Genomic DNA, 15,277 nt, shown 5'->3' on the forward strand with positions numbered 1-15,277 from the left:
CCTAAACCCATCAAGCCAAAATGGTCTTGAACAGCCTACCTTTAAAGATAACAATCCAAAAGACAACATAGAGATGGTTCCATGACCAGCAGAGGGAAATTACAGGCTTGGCTACTTGAAGTTCAAATGTCGCCGAATCTGTAACTGGCCAATTAATTTGCCGGAGTCGACACTAGATTCGCAAGTATGAGTCAAAATGCTCCCAAATGGCATAACTTTGACGATAAAAACCCATGAGACAAATTATAGAAGATTCGATGATCAGGATAGGGCAATAACAGATTTGGCTACTTTCAGCCGAAATGGCGTTGAATCTGTATTAGGCCCGATATTTGGCTGGAATCAACACTAGCTTAACCCATATGAGCCAAAATAATCCTGAATGGCCTTTCTCTAAAGATTAAAGCCCAAAACAATGATTGCAGATCGTTCCAGATTTGGCTACTTTTAGCCTAAAGGTCGCTGAATCTGAATTAGGCCTTTTAATTGGACTGAATCAACACTAGCTTAACCCATATGAGCCTAAATGCTCATGAAAGGCCTAACGTTGAAGATAACAATCTAAAAGACTAAATACAGATGGTTTCATGACCAGCAGAGGGAAATTACAGATTTGGCTACTTGAAGATCAACTGTCGCCAAATCTGTAACTAGCCTATTACTTGGCCAAAGTCGGCATTAGATTGACCAATATGATCCAAAATGCTCCCCAATGGCATAACTTTGACGATAAAAACCCATGAGACAAATTATAGAAGATTCCATGATCAACACAGGGAAACTACAGATTTGGCTACTTTTAGGCAAAATGTCGCTGAATCTGTATTAGGCCCGATATTTAGCTGGAATCAACACTAGCTTAACCCATATGAGCCAAAATAATCCTGAATGGCCTTACTCTAAAGATAAAAGCCCAAAACAATGACAGCATAGGGCAGATAAGGATTTGGCTACTTATAGCCTAAATGTCGCCAAATCTGAATTACGCCTTTTAATATGAATGAATCACTACTACCTAAACCCATTAAGCCAAAATGGTCTTGAACGGCCTACCTTTAAAGATAACAATCCAAAAGACAACATAGAAATGGTTCCATGACCAGCATAAGGGAATTGCAGGTTTGGATACTTGAATTCCAAATGTCGCCGAATCTGTAACTAACCTTTTACTTGGCCGGAATCGATACTAATTTCACCATATGAGCAAAAATACTTACAAATGGCATAACTTTGAAGATCAGAGTCCAATAGACTAATATAAAAGATTCCACGATCAGCATAGGGCAAAAACAGATTTGGCTACTTTTAGCCGAAATATCGCCGAATCTGTATTAGACCTACTATTTGGATGGAATCAACACTAGCTTAACCCATGTGAGTCAAAATAATCCTAAATGGCCTTACTCTAAAGAAGAAAGCCCAAATCAATAATTACAGATGGTTCCATGGCCAGCAGAGGGAAATTACAGGCTTGGCTACTTGAAGTTCAAATGTCGCCGAATCTGTAACTGGCATATTAACTTGCCGGAGTCGACACTAGATTCGCAACAATGACTCAAAATGCTCCCCAATGGCATAACTTTGACGATAAAAACCCATGAGACAAATTATAGAAGATTCGATGATCAGGATAGGGCAATAACAGATTTGGCTACTTTTAGTCGAAATGGCGTTGAAACTGTATTAGGCCCAATATTTGGCTGGAATCAACACTAGCTTAACCCATATGAGCCAAAATAATCCTGAATGGCATTTCTCTAAAGATTAAAGCCCAATACAATGATTGCAGATTGTTCTAGATTTGGCTACTTTTAGCCTAAAGATCGCCGAATCTGAATTAGGCCTTTTAATTGGACTGAATCAACACTAGCTTAACCCATATGAGCCTAAATGCTAATGAAAGGCCTAACGTTGAAGATAACAATCTAAAAGACTAAATACAGATGGTTCCATGACCAGCAGAGGGAAATTACAGGCTTGGCTACTTGAAGTTCAATTGATAATGGAAGATAAATTGTCGCCAAATCTGTAACTGGCCTATTACTTGGCCAAAGTCGGCATTAGATTGACCAATATGATCCAAAATGCTCCCCAAAGGCATATAACTTTGAAGATAAGAAGCCAAAAGACTAATGATAGAAGATTCCATGATCAACACAGGGAAACTACAGATTTGGCTACTTTTAGGCAAAATGTCGCTGAATCTGTATTAGGCCTAATATTTGGCTGGAATTGACACTAACTTAACCATATGAGCCAAAATAATCCTGAATGGCCTTACTCTAAAGATGAAAGCCCAAAACAATGATTATAGATCGTTCCATGATCAGCATAGGGCAGATAAGGATTTGGCTACTTATAGCCTAAATGTCGCCAAATCTGAATTAGGCCTTTTAATTTGAATGAATCAACACTACCTAAACCCATCAAGCCAAAATGGTCTTGAACGGCCTACCTTTAAAGATAACAATCCAAAAGACAACATAGAGATGGTTCCATGACCAGCAGAGGGAAATTACAGGCTTGGCTACTTGAAGTTCAAATGTCGCCGAATCTGTAACTGGCCTATTAATTTGCCGGAGTCGACACTAGATTCGCAAGTATGAGGGAAATTACAGATTTGGCTACTGGAAGATAAATTGTCGCCAAATCTGTAACTGGCCTATTACTTGGCCAAAGTCGGCATTAGATTGACCAATATGATCCAAAATGCTCCCCAATGGCATATAACTTTGAAAATAAGTAGCCAAAAGACTAATGATAGAAGATTCCATGATCAACACAGGGAAACTACAGATTTGGCTACTTTTAGGCAAAATGTCGCTGAATCTGTATTAGGCCTAATATTTGGCTGGAATTGACACTAACTTAACCATATGAGCCAAAATAATCCTGAATGGCCTTACTCTAAAGATGAAAGCCCAAAACAATGATTATAGATCGTTCCATGATCAGCATAGGGCAGATAAGGATTTGGCTACTTATAGCTTAAATGTCGCAAATCTGAATTAGGCCTTTTAATTTGAATGAATCAACACTACCTAAACCCATTAAGCCAAAATGGTCTTGAACGGCCTACCTTTAAAGATAACAATCCAAAAGACAACATAGAGATGGTTCCATGACCAGCAGAGGGAAATTACAGGCTTGGCTACTTGAAGTTCAAATGTCGCCGAATCTGTAACTGGCCTATTAATTTGCCGGAGTCGACACTAGATTCGCAAGTATGAGTCAAAATGCTCCCCAATGGCATTACTTTGACGATAAAAACCCATGAGACAAATTATAGAAGATTCAATGATCAGGATAGGGCAATAACAGATTTTGCTACTTTTAGCCGAAATGGCGTTGAATCTGTATTAGGCCCAATATTTGGCTGGAATCAACACTAGCTTAACCCATATGAGCCAAAATAATCCTGAATGGCCTTTCTCTAAATATTAAAGCCCAAAACAATGATTGCAGATCGTTCCAGATATGGCTACTTTTAGCCTAAAGGTCGCCGAATCTGAATTAGGCCTTTTAATTGGACTGAATCAACACTAGCTTAACCCATATGAGCCTAAATGCTCATGAAAGGCCTAACGTTGAAGATAACAATCTAAAAGACTAAATACAGATGGTTTCATGACCAGCAGAGGGAAATTACAGATTTGGCTACTTGAAGATCAATTGTCGCCGAATCTGTAACTGGCCTATTACTTGGCCAAAGTCGGCATTAGATTGACCAATATGATCCAAAATGCTCCCCAATGGCATAACTTTGAAGATAAGAACCCAAAAGAATAATGATAGAAGATTCCATGATCAACACAGGGAAACTACAGATTTGGCTACTTTTAGGCAAAATGTCGCTGAATCTGTATTAGGCCTAATATTTGGCTGGAATTAACACTGGCTTAACCCATATGAGCCAAAATAATCCTGAATGGCCTTACTCTGAAGATGAAAGCCCAAAACAATGACAGCATAGGGCAGATAAGGATTTGGCTACTTATAGCCTGAATGTCGCAAAATCTGAATTACCCCTTTTAATTTGAATGAATCAACACTACCTAAACCCAATAAGCCAAAATGGTCTTGAACGGCCTACCTTTAAAGATAACAATCCAAAAGACAACATAGAGATGGTTCAATGACCAGCATAAGGGAATTGCAAGTTTGCCTACTTGAATTCGAAATGTCGTCGAATCTGTAACTGGCCTTTTATTTGGCCGGAATCGATACTAATTTCACCCATATGAGCCAAAATACTCACAAATGGCATAACTTTGAAGATCAGAGCCCAATAGACTAAATATAAAAGATTCCACGATCAGCATAGGGCAAAAACAGATTTGGCTACTTTTAGCCGAAATATCGCCGAATCTGTATTAGACCTACTATTTGGATGGAATCAACACTAGCTTAACCCATGTGAGTCAAAATAATCCTAAATGGCCTTACTCTAAAGATGAAAGCCCAAATCAATAATTACAGATGGTTCCATGACCAGCAGAGGGAAATTACAGGCTTGGCTACTTGAAGTTCAAATGTCGCCGAATCTGTAACTGGCCTATTAATTTGCCGGAGTCGACACTAGATTCGCAAGTATGAGTCAAAATGCTCCCCAATGGCATAACTTTGACGATAAAAACCCATGAGACAAATTATAGAAGATTCGATGATCAGGATAGGGCAATAACAGATTTGGCTACTTTTAGCCGAAATGGCGTTGAAACTGTATTAGGCCCAATATTTGGCTGGAATCAACACTAGCTTAACCCATATGAGCCAAAATAATCCTGAATGGCCTTTCTCTAAAGATTAAAGCCCAAAACAATGATTGCAGATCGTTCCAGATTTGGCTACTTTTAGCCTAAAGGTCGCTGAATCTGAATTAGGCCTTTTAATTGGACTGAATCAACACTAGCTTAACCCATATGAGCCTAAATGCTCATGAAAGGCCTAACGTTGAAGATAACAATCTAAAAGACTAAATACAGATGGTTTCATGACCAGCAGAGGGAAATTACAGATTTGGCTACTTGAAGATCAATTGTCGCCGAATCTGTAACTGGCCTATTACTTGGCCAAAATCGGCATTAGATTGACCAATATGATCCAAAATGCTCCCCAATGGCATAACTTTGAAGATAAGAACCCAAAAGAATAATGATAGAAGATTCCATGATCAACACAGGGAAACTACAGATTTGGCCACTTTTAGGCGAAATGTCGCTGAATCTGTATTAGGCCTAATAGTTTGCTGGAATTAACACTGGCTTAACCCATATGAGCCAAAAAAATCCTGAATGGCCTTACTCTAAAGATGAAAGCCCAAAACAATGACAGCATAGGGCAGATAAGGATTTGGCTACTTATAGCTTGAATGTCGCCAAATCTGAATTACCCCTTTTAATTTGAATGAATCAACACTACCTAAACCCATCAAGCCAAAATGGTCTTGAACGGCCTACCTTTAAAGATAACAATCCAAAAGACAACATAGAGATGGTTCAATGACCAGCATAAGGGAATTGCAAGTTTGCCTACTTGAATTCCAAATGTCGTCGAATCTGTAACTGGCCTTTTATTTGGCCGGAATCGATACTAATTTCACCCATATGAGCCAAAATACTCACAAAGGGCATAACTTTGAAGATCAGAGCCCAATAGACTAAATATAAAAGATTCCACGATAAGCATAGGGCAAAAACAGATTTGGCTACTTTTAGCCGAAATATCGCCGAATCTGTATTAGACCTACTATTTGGATGGAATCAACACTAGCTTAACCCATGTGAGTCAAAATAATCCTAAATGGCCTTACTTTAAAGATGAAAGCCCAAATCAATAATTACAGATGGTTCCATGACCAGCAGAGGGAAATTACAGGCTTGGGCTACTTGAAGTTCAAATGTCGCCGAATCTGTAACTGGCCTATTAACTTGCCGGAGTCGACACTAGATTCGCAAGTATGATCAAAATGCTCCCAATGGCATAACTTTGACGATAAAAACCCATGGAACAAATTATAGAAGATTCGATGATCAGGATAGGGCAATAACAGATTTGGCTACTTTTAGCCGAAATGGCGTTGAATCTGTATTAGGCCCAATATTTGGCTGGAATCAACACTAGCTTAACCCATATGAGCCAAAATAATCCTGAATGGCCTTTCTCTAAAGATTAAAGCCCAAAACAATGATTGCATATTGTTCTAGATTTGGCTACTTTTAGCCTAAAGATCGCCGAATCTGAATTAGGCCTTTTAATTGGACTGAATCAACACTAGCTTATTCCATATGAGCCTAAATGGTCATGAAAGGCCTAACGTTGAAGAGAACAATCTAAAAGACTAAATACAGATGGTTCCATGACAGCAGAGGGAAATTACAGATTTGGCTACTTGAAGATAAATTGTCGCCAAATCTGTAACTGGCCTATTATTTGGCCAAAGTCGGCATTAGATTGACCAGTATGATCCAAAATGCTCCCCAATGGCATAACTTTGATGATAAGAAGCCAAAAGACTAATGATAGAAGATTCCATGATCAACACAGGGAAACTACAGATTTGGCTACTTTTAGGCAAAATGTCGCTGAATCTGTATTAGGCCTAATATTTGGCTGGAATTAACACTGGCTTAACCCATATGAGCCAAAATAATCCTGAATGGCCTTACTCTGAAGATGAAAGCCCAAAACAATGATTACAGATGGTTCCATGACCAGCAGAAGGAGATTACAGGCTTGGCTACTTGAAATTGAAATGTCGCCGGATCTGTAACTAGCCTATTAATTGACCGGAGTCGACACTAGATTCACCAATATGACCCAAAATGCACACCAATGGCATAATTTTGAAGATAAGAACCCAAAAGACTAATGATAGAAGATTCCATGATCACCATAGGGAAACTACAAATTTGGCTACTTTTAGGCGAAATGTCGCTGAATCTGTATTAGGCCTAATAGTTGGCTGGAATTAACACTAACTTAACCCATATGAGCCAAAATAATCCTGAATGGCCTTACTCTAAAGATGAAAGCCCAAAACAATGACAGCATAGGGCAGATAAGGATTTGGCTACTTATAGCTTGAATGTCGCCAAATCTGAATTACCCCTTTTAATTTGAATGAATCAACACTACCTAAACCCATTAAGCCAAAATGGTCTTGAACGGCCTACCTTTAAAGATAACAATCCAAAAGACAACATAGAGATGGTTCAATGACCAGCATAAGGGAATTGCAAGTTTGGCTACTTGAATTCCAAATGTCGCCGAATCTGTAACTGGCCTTTTATTTGGCCGGAATCGATACTAATTTCACCCATATGAGCCAAAATACTCACAAATGGCATAACTTTGAAGATCAGAGCCCAATAGACTAAATATAAAAGATTCCACGATCAGCATAGGGCAAAAACAAATTTGGCTACTTTTAGCCGAAATATCGCCGAATCTGTATTAGACCTACTATTTGGATGGAATCAACACTAGCTTAACCCATGTGAGTCAAAATAATCCTAAATGGCCTTACTTTAAAGATGAAAGCCCAAATCAATAATTACAGATGGTTCCATGACCAGCAGAGGGAAATTACAGGCTTGGCTACTTGAAGTTCAAATGTCGCCGAATCTGTAACTGGCCTATTAACTTGCCGGAGTCGACACTAGATTCGCAAGTATGATTCAAAATGCCCCCCAATGGCATAACTTTGACGATAAAAACCCATGAGACAAATTATAAAAGATTCGATGATCAGGATAGGGCAATAACAGATTTGGCTACTTTTAGCCGAAATGGCGTTGAATCTGTATTAGGCCCAATATTTGGCTGGAATCAACACTAGCTTAACCCATATGAGCCAAAATAATCCTGAATGGCCTTTCTCTAAAGATTAAAGCCCAAAACAATGATTGCATATTGTTCTAGATTTGGCTACTTTTAGCCTAAAGATCGCCGAATCTGAATTAGGCCTTTTAATTGGACTGAATCAACACTAGCTTATTCCATATGAGCCTAAATGGTCATGAAAGGCCTAACGTTGAAGAGAACAATCTAAAAGACTAAATACAGATGGTTCCATGAACAGCAGAGGGAAATTACAGATTTGGCTACTTGAAGATAAATTGTCGCCAAATCTGTAACTGGCCTATTATTTGGCCAAAGTCGGCATTAGATTGACCAGTATGATCCAAAATGCTCCCCAATGGCATAACTTTGATGATAAGAAGCCAAAAGACTAATGATAGAAGATTCCATGATCAACACAGGGAAACTACAGATTTGGCTACTTTTAGGCAAAATGTCGCTGAATCTGTATTAGGCCTAATATTTGGCTGGAATTAACACTGGCTTAACCCATATGAGCCAAAACAATCTGAATGGCCTTACTCTGAAGATGAAAGCCCAAAACAATGATTACAGATGGTTCCATGACCAGCAGAAGGAAATTAGAGGCTTGGCTACTTGAAATTGAAATGTCGCCGGATCTGTAACTGGCCTATTAATTGACCGGAGTCGACACTAGATTTACCAATATGACCCGAAATGCTCACCAATGGCATAACTTTGAAGATATGAACCCAAAAGACTAATGATAGAAGATTCCATGATCACCATAGGGAAACTACAGATTGGCTACTTTTAGGCGAAATGTCGCTGAATCTGTATTAGGCCTAATAGTTGGCTGGAATTAACACTAACTTAACCCATATGAGCCAAAATAATCCTGAATGGCCTTACTCTAAAGATGAAAGCCCAAAACAATGACAGCATAGGGCAGATAAGGATTTGGCTACTTATAGCTTGAATGTCGCCAAATCTGAATTACCCCTTTTAATTTGAATGAATCAACACTACCTAAACCCATCAAGCCAAAATGGTCTTGAACGGCCTACCTTTAAAGATAACAATCCAAAAGACAACATAGAGATAGTTCAATGACCAGCATAAGGGAATTGCAAGTTTGCCTACTTGAATTCCAAATGTCGTCGAATCTGTAACTGGCCTTTTATTTGGTCGGAATCGATACTAATTTCACCCATATGAGCCAAAATACTCACAAAGGGCATAACTTTGAAGATCAGAGCCCAATAGACTAAATATAAAAGATTCCACGATAGGCATAGGGCAAAAACAGATTTGGCTACTTTTAGCCGAAATATCGCCGAATCTGTATTAGACCTACTATTTGGATGGAATCAACACTAGCTTAACCCATGTGAGTCAAAATAATCCTAAATGGCCTTACTTTAAAGATGAAAGCCCAAACAATATTACAGATGGTTCCATGACCACAGAGGGAAATTACAGGCTTGGCTACTTGAAGTTCAAATGTCGCCGAATCTGTAACTGGCCTATTACTTGCCGGAGTCGACACTAGATTCGCAAGTATGATTCAAAATGCCCCCAATGGCATAACTTTGACGATAAAAACCCATGAGAACAAATTATAAAAGATTCGATGATCAGGATAGGGCAATAACAGATTTGGCTACTTTTAGCCGAAATGGCGTTGAATCTGTATTAGGCCCAATATTTGGCTGAATCAACACTAGCTTAACCATATGAGCCAAAATAATCCTGAATGGCCTTTCTCTAAAGATTAAAGCCCAAAACAATGATTGCATATTGTTCTAGATTTGGCTACTTTTAGCCTAAAGATCGCCGAATCTGAATTAGGCCTTTTAATTGGACTGAATCAACACTAGCTTAACCATATGAGCCAAATGGTCATGAAAGGCCTAACGTTGAAGATAACAATCTAAAAGACTAAATACAGATGGTTCCATGACCAGCAGAGGGAAATTACAGATTTGGCTACTTGAAGATAAATTGTCGCCAAATCTGTAACTGGCCTATTATTTGGCCAAAGTCGGCATTAGATTGACCAGTATGATCCAAAATGCTCCCCAATGGCATAACTTTGAAGATAAGAAGCCAAAGACTAATGATAGAAGATTCCATGATCAGCACAGGGAAACTACAGATTTGGCTACTTTTAGGCAAAATGTCGCTGAATCTGTATTAGGCCTAATATTTGGCTGGAATTAACACTGGCTTAACCCATATGAGCCAAAACAATCCTGAATGGCCTTACTATGAAGATGAAAGCCTAAAACAATGATTACAGATGGTTCCATGACCAGCAGAAGGAAATTAGAGGCTTGGCTACTTGAAATTGAAATGTCGCCGGATCTGTAACTGGCCTATTAATTGACCGGAGTCGACACTAGATTTACCAATATGACCCGAAATGCTCACCAATGGCATAACTTTGAAGATATGAACCCAAAAGACTAATGATAGAAGATTCCATGATCACCATAGGGAAACTACAGATTTGGCTACTTTTAGGCGAAATGTCGCTGAATCTGTATTAGGCCTAATAGTTGGCTGGAATTAACACTAACTTAACCCATATGAGCCAAAATAATCCTGAATGGCCTTACTCTAAAGATTAAAGCCCAAAACAATGACAGCATAGGGCAGATAAGGATTTTGCTACTTATAGCCTGAATGTCGCCAAATCTGAATTACCCCTTTTAATTTGAATGAATCAACACTACCTAAACCCATCAAGCCAAAATGGTCTTGAACGGCCTACCTTTAAAGATAACAATCCAAAAGACAACATAGAGATGGTTCAATGACCAGCATAAGGGAATTGCAAGTTTGCCTACTTGAATTCCAAATGTCGTCGAATCTGTAACTGGCCTTTTATTTGGCGGAATCGATACTAATTTCACCCATATGAGCCAAAATACTCACAAATGGCATAACTTTGAAGATAAGAGCCCAATAGACTAAATATAAAAGATTCCACGATCAGCATAGGGCAAAAACAGATTTGGCTACTTTTAGCCGAAATATCACCGAATCTGTATTAGACCTACTATTTGGATGGAATCAACACTAGCTTAACCCATGTGAGTCAATATAATCCTAAATGGCCTTACTTAAAGATGAAAGCCCAAATCAATAATTACAGATGGTTCCATGACCAGCAGAGGGAAATTACAGGCTTGGCTACTTGAAGTTCAAATGTCGCCGAATCTGTAACTGGCCTATTAATTGCCAGAGTCGACACTAGATTCGCAAGTATGATTCAAAATGCTCCCCAATGGCATAACTTTGACGATAAAAACCCATGAGACAAATTTTAAAATATTCGATGATCAGGATAGGGCAATAACAGATTTGGCTACTTTTAGCCGAAATGGCGTTGAATCTGTATTAGGCCCAATATTTGGCTGGAATCAACACTAGCTTAACCCATATGAGCCAAATAATCCTGAATGCCTTTCTCTAAAGATTAAAGCCCAAAACAATGATTGCAGATCGTTAGATTTGGCTACTTTTAGCCTAAAGATCGCCGAATCTGAATTAGGCCTTTTAATTGGACTGAATCAACACTACCTTAACCCATATGAGCCTAAATGGTCATGAAAGGCCTAACGTTAAAGATAACAATCTAAAAGACTAAACACAGATGGTTCCATGAACAGCAGAGGGAAATTACAGATTTGGCTACTTGAAGATAAATTCTCGCCAAATCTGTAACTGGCCTATTATTTGGCCAAAGTCGGCATTAGATTGACCAGTATGATCCAAAATGCTCCCCAATGGCATAACTTTGAAGATAAGAAAGCAAAAGACTAATGATAGAAGATTCCATGATCAACACAGGGAAACTACAGATTTGGCTACTTTTAGGCAAAATGTCGCTGAATCTGTATTAGGCCTAATATTTGGCTGGAATTAACACTGGCTTAACCCATATGAGCCAAAATAATCCTGAATGGCCTTACTATGAAGATGAAAGCCTAAAACAATGATTACAGATGGTTCCATGACCAGCAGAAGGAAATTACAGGCTTGGCTACTTGAAGTTCAAATGTCGCCGAATCTGTAACTGGCCTATTAATTTGCCGGAGTCGACACTAGATTCGCAAGTATGATCAAAATGCTCCCCAATGGCATAACTTTGACGATAAAAACCCATGAGACAAATTATAGAAGATTCGATGATCAGGATAGGGCAATAACAGATTTGGCTACTTTTAGCCGAAATGGCGTTGAATCTGTATTAGGCCCAATATTTGGCTGGAATCAACACTAGCTTAACCCATATGAATCAAAATAATCCTGAATGGCCTTTCTCTAAAGATTAAAGCCCCAAAAAATGATAGCAGATCGTTCCAGATTTGGCTACTTTTAGCCTAAAGGTCGCCGAATCTGAATTAGGCCGTTTAATTGGACTGAATCAACACTAGCTTAACCCATATGAGTCAAAATGCTCATGGAAGGCTTAACGTTGAAGATAACAATCTAAAAGACTAAATACAGATGGTTCGATGACCAGCAGAGGGAAATTACAGATTTGGCTACTTGAAGATCAATTGTCGCCAAATCTGTAACTGGCCTATTACTTGGCCAAAGTCGGCATTAGATTGACCAATATGATCCAAAATGCTCCCCAATGGCATAACTTTAAAGAAAAGAACCCAAAAGACTAATGATAGAAGATTCCATGATCAGCACAGGGAAAACTACAAATTTGGCTACTTTTAGGCACAATGTCGCTGAATTTGTATTAGGCCTAATACTTGGCTGGAATTAACACTAGCTTAACCCACATGAGCCAAAATAATCCTGAATGGCCTTACTATGAAGATGAAAGCCTAAAACAATGATTACAGATGGTTCCATGACCAGCAGAAGGAAATTAGAGGCTTGGCTACTTGAAATTGAAATGTCGCCGGATCTGTAACTGGCCTATTAATTGACCGGAGTCGACACTAGATTTACCAATATGACCCGAAATGCTCACCAATGGCATAACTTTGAAGATATGAACCCAAAAGACTAATGATAGAAGATTCCATGATCACCATAGGGAAACTACAGATTTGGCTACTTTTAGGCGAAATGTCGCTGAATCTGTATTAGGCCTAATAGTTGGCTGGAATTAACACTAACTTAACCCATATGAGCCAAAATAATCCTGAATGGCCTACTCTAAAGATGAAAGCCCAAAACAATGACAGCATAGGGCAGATAAGGATTTTGCTACTTATAGCCTGAATGTCGCCAAATCTGAATTACCCCTTTTAATTTGAATGAATCAACACTACCTAAACCCATCAAGCCAAAATGGTCTTGAACGGCCTACCTTTAAAGATAACAATCCAAAAGACAACATAGAGATGGTTCAATGACCAGCATAAGGGAATTGCAAGTTTGCCTACTTGAATTCCAAATGTCGTCGAATCTGTAACTGGCCTTTTATTTGGCCGGAATCGATACTAATTTCACCCATATGAGCCAAAATACTCACAAATGGCATAACTTTGAAGATAAGAGCCCAATAGACTAAATATAAAAGATTCCACGATCAGCATAGGGCAAAAACAGATTTGGCTACTTTTAGCCGAAATATCACCGAATCTGTATTAGACCTACTATTTGGATGGAATCAACACTAGCTTAACCCATGTGAGTCAAAATAATCCTAAATGGCCTTACTTTAAAGATGAAAGCCCAAATCAATAATTACAGAGGGTTCCATGACCAGCAGAGGGAAATTAGAGGCTTGGCTACTTGAAGTTCAAATGTCGCCGAATCTGTAACTGGCCTATTAACTTGCCAGAGTCGACACTAGATTCGCAAGTATGATTCAAAATGCTCCCCAATGGCATAACTTTGACGATAAAAACCCATGAGACAAATTTTAAAGATTCGATGATCAGGATAGGGCAATAACAGATTTGGCTACTTTTAGCCGAAATGGCGTTGAATCTGTATTAGGCCCAATATTTGGCTGGAATCAACACTAGCTTAACCCATATGAGCCAAAATAATCCTGAATGGCCTTTCTCTAAAGATTAAAGCCCAAAACAATGATTGCAGATCGTTCTAGATTTGGCTACTTTTAGCCTAAAGATCGCCGAATCTGAATTAGGCCTTTTAATTGGACTGAATCAACACTAGCTTAACCCATATGAGCCTAAATGGTCATGAAAGGCCTAACGTTAAAGATAACAATCTAAAAGACTAAACACAGATGGTTCGATGACCAGCAGAGGGAAATTACAGATTTGGCTACTTGAAGATCAATTGTCGCCAAATCTGTAACTGGCCTATTATTTGGCCAAAGTCGGCATTAGATTGACCAGTATGATCCAAAATGCTCCCCAATGGCATAACTTTGAAGATAAGAAGCCAAAAGACTAATGATAGAAGATTCCATGATCAACACAGGGAAACTACAGATTTGGCTACTTTTAGGCAAAATGTCGCTGAATCTGTATTAGGCCTAATATTTGGCTGGAATTAACACTGGCTTAACCCATATGAGCCAAAATAATCCTGAATGGCCTTACTATGAAGATGAAAGCCTAAAACAATGATTACAGATGGTTCCATGACCAGCAGAAGGAAATTACAGGCTTGGCTACATGAAGTTCAAATGTCGCCGAATCTGTAACTGGCCTATTAATTTGCCGGAGTCGACACTAGATTCGCAAGTATGATTCAAAATGCTCCCCAATGGCATAACTTTGACGATAAAAACCCATGAGACAAATTATTGAAGATTCGATGATCAGGATAGGGCAATAACAGATTTGGCTACTTTTAGCCGAAATGGCGTTGAATCTGTATTAGGCCCAATATTTGGCTGGAATCAACACTAGCTTAACCCATATGAATCAAAATAATCCTGAATGACCTTTCTCTAAAGATTAAAGCCCAAAAAAATGATAGCAGATCGTTCCAGATTTGGCTACTTTTAGCCTAAAGGTCGCCGAATCTGAATTAGGCCGTTTAATTGGACTGAATCAACACTAGCTTAACCCATATGAGTCAAAATGCTCATGAAGGCTAACGTTGAAGATAACAATCTAAAAGACTAAATACAGATGGTTCGATGACCAGCAGAGGGAAATTACAGATTTGGCTACTTGAAGATCAATTGTCGCCAAATCTGTAACTGGCCTATTACTTGGCCAAAGTCGGCATTAGATTGACCAATATGATCCAAAATGCTCCCCAATGGCATAACTTTAAAGAAAAGAACCCAAAAGACTAATGATAGAAGATTCCATGATCAGCACAGGGAAAACTACAAATTTGGCTACTTTTAGGCACAATGTCGCTGAATTTGTATTAGGCCTAATACTTGGCTGGAATTAACACTAGCTTAACCCACATGAGCCAAAATAATCCTGAATGGCCTTACTATGAAGATGAAAGCCTAAAACAATGATTACAGATGGTTCCA

Source organism: Clytia hemisphaerica, unplaced genomic scaffold (assembly GCF_902728285.1).
Source record: "Clytia hemisphaerica strain Z4C2 unplaced genomic scaffold, Clytia hemisphaerica genome assembly, whole genome shotgun sequence".
Classification (NCBI taxonomy): Eukaryota; Metazoa; Cnidaria; class Hydrozoa; order Leptothecata; family Clytiidae; genus Clytia; species Clytia hemisphaerica.